A 6,000-nucleotide genomic window follows, 5' to 3' on the forward strand; every position below is an offset into this window, starting at 1 on the left:
TTCGCTTGTTTTGTTCAGCCAGGGATGGTACAGGAGAAACAGAATCCCCAGGCGTGACCATAAATCTTACGTTTAAATAGCAATATGAAACAATTAGTTTTGGAAACAAGATCATATGAGAGGTGCCCATGATCCAAGTAGTGAGGTTGTTTTATATACGAAATGTAAAGGGCATGGATTTTCCTCAGGGAAGTGGTCAGCTTGGACCAAAGCAATTTTTCCAGAAAGTTAGCATGGCTATGATGCCTGCTCCCATTGCTTGTTCTGTATGAAAACTGTAGCATGTTTTGAGTGGGAAGCACAGGCTTTAGAATCAGAAGCAGTGCCTATTGCTAGCGACGTCCCTCAGAAGAAGCCAGCTGTCGGCTGAAGGTCATAACAGTGTCTACCTCACAAGGGGATTGCGAGGAGTTAATGAGATAGTGAGTGGAAAGCTCTCAACCATGCACAGAGGGAATGCCCACTAACCACTAGCTATGATTCTGGAAGGTTCTGAGGACTGGAAATTCTTTAATGAGGATGACTTGAATTTTTGGAGACAACAAGTTACCATCTGGAGTCAAACCTGGTGAAAAAAACAGAAGCAGCCATCGAACTCACAAAACTTGAGGCAACCTGAGCCAACAAGAATGTTTTCCTCACACGTGGGTTAATTCCATGGTGTCGAGGTGGCTGGAAGGGAGACAATCTGTACAGCATCTGAATTCGTCCCGGGAAAACAGCTTCTAACAGGAGAGGAGGTATTTAAGGCAGAAATAGAAGCAGAGCAAACGTAGGGGCACCTGGGCGGCTCAGCTGGTTAAGTAACCGACTTCAGCTCAGGTCATGATCTCACAGCTAGTGAGTTTGAGCCCCGAGTCGGGGTCTGTGCTGACAGCTCAGAGCCTGGAGCCTGCTTCAGATTCTGTGACTCCCTCTCTCTCTGCCCCTCCCCACTCATGCTCTGTCTCTGTCTCTCAAAAAAAAAATGTTAAAAATTAAAAAATAAAAAAGCAGGCAAATGTGAGCACAGATCACACTAGGGATAGGCTGTAAACTAGTCTGGTGGGAACAAAGGGAAGGTGAGGCCCGAGATTTGGCTTGCAGCTATCTTACCTAACAGTTTGAATGTGGCAGTGAAATATTTTTACTTGATTCATTTGGTGGTGGGGAGCCCCTAAAAGTGTCAGAGTGAGGGGGTTAAGGGCTGGACTGAATGGGAAGAAGATGGGTGGGGAAGGTAGCAAATGGAGGACCCCTAAAATAACATGGGGAAGGGGAGGTAAGCTGTCTTGAAATCGGGGCGATGGCAGTAAAAGAGAGAGGATTTGAGATGGAATGTTCATGACTTGGGAACAAAGAGAAAGGAGTGTAACATGATCACCTCGTTGGGGACCTGGTGCCTGGGACAATGTCGGTGCCATTTACCCAAACCAGAAAGCCAAAAGAAGGGCCTGGAATTGGGAAGCAGTGGGGAAGGGAGTTTTCTTGGCCACATGTTCACCTCAGGATCATGGTGCATTTGTGTGGATGTGTCCCAGGGTAACTGCAGTATGAAAAATGTCCCTTGTTTGACAAGATGTCATAGTCCGACTTGGCGGGGTGGGGTGGGGGCAGGAATGGAGTCTGCGTGTGACTTGCTGCTTTAATGCCAAGCTGAAATGAACTTCGGATGTATTCTTGCACTAGCAATTACTTTGGGCCATGAAAGCTTTGCGATCTTGTAGCCACTAGTCATTTGTGGGCACGGTTGGCCACGTGCCCCTTCCCTGGCAAGGAGAGATGAAACAGATCTTTATAGTACCAGTTGGACACACAATTACTAATAATTATAATTTGCACAGACACCAAGTATCCAAGTAAGAAAATTTACCTACAGGAGGACTAGGGGAAATCGGCTGGAAACTTGGCCCAGGAAAGAAAGAAAATAGAAAAGTAAGAGCTACAAATAGGAGGCTATAATTTGACTTCTAAAAGAAGAGGGAAACATGGGAGTGAATCAATAATTATTGAGTTCCTTTTGTGTCCCAGAGTTAAGTGCTGGAAGCACTAAGATGAATAAGACACATCCCTCAGCCCTCAGTCTAGAGGGAGACAAGTCTACCTTCAGAATGCCATAGGAAAGTATGCTGAGTTTTGTAGTAGAAGGGAACACATTTTCTTTGGATGCACCCCCACTTAAAATGGGGGCATGAGGGATGGGAGTCCATTTTTAGGTGAAAAAACTGAGATTCCAGGAAAGTTAAATGAGTTGCCTAAAGCCACATAGTGTGATTATTAAGGCTGCATTGGTTACAAGCGACAGAAACCACATTCAAAGTAGTTCAAGGGTTAAAGAAAAAAACCCAAACTCTAGTGGCTTCTGTGATGAAAAAATACACATGAGGGTGCAGGGGTTGATCTGACACTTTTCCTGGATCTGGGGTCCTATCCGTGCCCTGTCTTTGACTCTGCTTTGTTCCGTGTGGCTTCCCGTTCAGAAAGCCTCCCATCCATGGGGAGGGAAGATGGCTCTCAGAAGCCAAAGGCCATGGTCCTTCCAGCTTATAGTCCACATTGACCTCCAGAAGCATTCTGATGGGTCCTGCTTGGCCACCTTGGTTCAATCACTGAGTCAAGTGAAGTTGCACGCTCTGATCATATGCCTTCCACTGTGGTGTGGTGGATGGTGCCACTCGATTGACATCTCAACCAGAATCATCTTCAGCAGGGAGGGACATTTCCACGATGAAATATATGGGTGCCATCCCCGAAGGAAGGGGACAGACACAATCCATGTCCATTGTGCACATGTTAGGAAGATGTAGAGGTGAGCTGAAAGCCCAGGCTGCATTCCAAAGTCTGTGTCTTTCCATCATCCAAAGCGTTCCTGCTCCTAATGAATGAGAGCAGGAAGAAGGTCGGGTGACAGGGCAACTGGAAGGGAAGGCAGAAATCATTTGGGGAGGCCACACCAAAGAAGAAATGGGAAGAGGAAGCAGGAGAAGTGGGCTGGTGAGATACTGTGGGAAAAAAGAAAGCAAGGATTAAGGGGATGAAAAGGACCAGGGAGCCTTTCAGGGCCCTCAACCCCCTCCTCTGGAATCCCTTCCCAAAGCTGCTGCTATTTTTCAGAAAGCTTTTTCCCTCCTCCCTTGTTAAGAAGCTGAGAACCAAGTGCCCCATTAATCTTTCAGAGGCCACTTTGGCTTCTCAGCAGCAGAGATGCGCACATTGGCTTGGCTGCCTCAAGTTCATTCTCCTTTCCAGAGGCAATGAGACTTGCCAGAGTCTCTCCATACTTGTTAGGTCTGCAGGGACCAACGGCTGTTACCACGGTGGCTTGGTTTCTACTGGGGAGATAGTTGTCAGCCCTGTCATTTGCCCAGGCTCTCCAAGGCCATATTCCTTTTTCTCAGACCTGAGTATAGCAAGAGGAACTCAGAAGTCAAAAATAAACCCAGACCTTGATTTGCCACCAGCTCAGTAGGCAGCTGTGATGTGCCTTCTCCGATGCGGTGTGTGGTCAGGGACCCAGGAAATTCTTTCTCCTAGCAGTTGGGGGCGGAATAGAAAAAAAAATAGACACATGTGCTAAAGAACAGCATGACACAACAGTGGTGCAACCAGATTTTTTTTCAAAAAACTTAAATATCACAAAAGAGACTGCTTTGTATACTGAGTGTCTTCCATGAACCAGGTCCCATGTTGGGTGGTGAAGACACAGGGCTGAACCAGATATGGAGGGTTGGGAGGGGGATATTTTCTCTTGTTCTCGGTGTCTCCTCCATGTGGAGAGAGTACAGCTGGGATGAAGTGGTTGCTGTTTCTCCAACCTTTCACCCCTTCTTCCTTGGAGAGACTGGGGGCCAGGCCATCAGTCAATTTGCAAGGGGTTGAACAGTACACTTGCAAAGAGTAAAATGAGACATATTTGTCTCGAGTCCGCCATTTGGGTTCTTTGGAGTCACATTCCAACTGCAAAGCCTACTCTTACGAACTGAATTGTGCCCCCAGCCCCCAAATTCATCTGTCGAAGTCCTAGCTCCCAGTACCTCAGAATGTGACTATTTGGAGATAGGACCTTTAAAGAGGCAACTAAGTTGAAGTGTGATCTTTGGCAGTCGGCCCTAATCCAATATGACTGGTGTATTTACAGGAAGAGGCGATCAGGACATGAACACACACAGAGGGAAGACAGTGTCAAAACACAGGTAAGAGAAGACAGCCATCTACAAGCCAAGGAGAGAAGCTTTAGAAGAAACCAATGCTGCTGACACCTTGGTCTTAGGCTTCTGGCCTCCAGAACCGTGAGGAATGTAATTTCGGGTTCTTGACGCCACAGTCTGTGGTATTTGCTCCAGCAGTCCTCCCAAACATGCATCCAGAAAAAACTGTGAGACTAGGCTGAGTCGGCGTCCCCCTCCCCCAGCACATGCTTTGTGGGGAAGTTCGCTCAGTCTAGTGTTCTCTGGGTTAAATTAATAATAAAGCTAAGAGTTTGGCCTCCATCTGCTTTTCTTGTTGTCTTTTTTCACATTTTGTTCAGATGTTGGCTGAAGTCGGCACGCGTTTTACTGGCTTTCCTTAAAAACTTCAGCTTGGACAATGGCGCTCAGGATAAGCCAAATTCTGCTGTGGTACCAAGTAACATTAGATCTCAATGGCCTAACGAAACAATAAATTATCCCTTGCTCACAATCTGTTATCAGCCTGCCAAGGTGGACCTTGGATTCTACATACCCAATACAGCTGTGGAGGGAGACTACTCATCCTAGTCACTCAGCTACCCAGAGCCCCATCTCATTACTGAGATCCATGGTCTCTGTAGTGGGAGTGAACAAACATGGTGGAATGCACACTGGCTCTTAAGTGTCCCTCTAGAAAAGACACACATCCAATCATATTTCACTGCCCAACACAAGTCATTTTATCATGGCTAACAATGGAAAGGGGTGGAAAAGTATAATTCTATCCCATTCCAAAAGGAGGCGATCTGGGAATATTTGTGAACAGCCCTAATAACCACCATATGGATCGTTGTTACTGCCCCTGGAGGAGGTTATAGGAGGAGGTTATAGTTTAGAGAAGGATGAGGAATTGCTCCCAGATTGGCATTCTTCTCTTTTTCTTTTTTTAAAAAAATTTTGAATGTTTATTTATTTATTTTGAGAGAGAGAGAGAGATAGAGAGTGAGCAGGGGAGGGGCAGAGAGAGAAGGAGACAGAGAAGAGCCTAGTGTGGGGCTCGAACCCACAAACCACGAGATCATGACCTGAACTGAAACCAAGAGTCAGACGCATAACCGACCGAGCCACCCAGGTGCCCCCCAGATTGACATTCTTGTTTGAAGAAACTGACCTACTGCAGTATGGGCATGACCCACTTGAAGGTCCTCAGATGAGACGAGAGTTACTTCCCTCAGAAGTGAGGCCTTACAATGGAGAACTATAGCTATAGTTCTGCTCATTCAATAAATACTTGTTAAGCACCTATTAACAGGCCAGGCACAGGCACTATCCTGAACCTTGCAGAATTTGAGGGATCCCTGGACCTCCCACCTGCTAAATGCCAGTAGGATTCCCCCAATCATTGTGAAGACAAAATACCTCCACAGACTTCCAGTCTAAAGCAGGGTGCGATTATGGCAGAAGCGGTCTTTCTTGTTAACTTTTTGTAATAGAAAAAAAAGAAACACGCTATTTTTGGGGCAAAGCATTCATTTTACAGCAGGTTTGGTGGTCGTGGGGAAGTGTTTGGGACAAAGAAAAGTAATAGGTTTCCATCTTGATGCTCCAAGAATGAGTCGTGGGATGATCATCATAGCTGTAGGAACTTCAGAGAACGTTTAGGTCTTTTATTTCACAGGCAGACAAAGATTTGGGACCGGGTTACTGTGAAATTTAGTTGGTTTTTTTTTCTTTAATCAGGACTTCAGATAGGGAAAGAAAAAGGAATCCTCTCTTCCTCACTACCCAGATCACAGCGCCCTCCTTCCAACACCTCCTACCTTCTTGACTCCTACACGCCATCTGCCTGACC

General features: G+C 46.2%; 1 long non-coding RNA gene across 1 annotated transcript in view; it reads left to right on the forward strand.

The window, feature by feature from the left end:
* LOC122472645 overlaps window positions 1–4,469 on the forward strand; it is an 84,638-nt gene extending 80,169 nt beyond the window's left edge. Inside the window, exon 3 of the long non-coding RNA XR_006294489.1 lies at window positions 4,118–4,469. This is a non-coding gene — a long non-coding RNA (uncharacterized LOC122472645). The remainder of the gene's footprint in view (window positions 1–4,117) is intronic.
* The last annotated feature ends 1,531 nt before the right edge of the window (window positions 4,470–6,000 follow it).

Source organism: Prionailurus bengalensis, chromosome B4 (assembly GCF_016509475.1).
Source record: "Prionailurus bengalensis isolate Pbe53 chromosome B4, Fcat_Pben_1.1_paternal_pri, whole genome shotgun sequence".
NCBI lineage: Eukaryota > Metazoa > Chordata > Mammalia > Carnivora > Felidae > Prionailurus > Prionailurus bengalensis.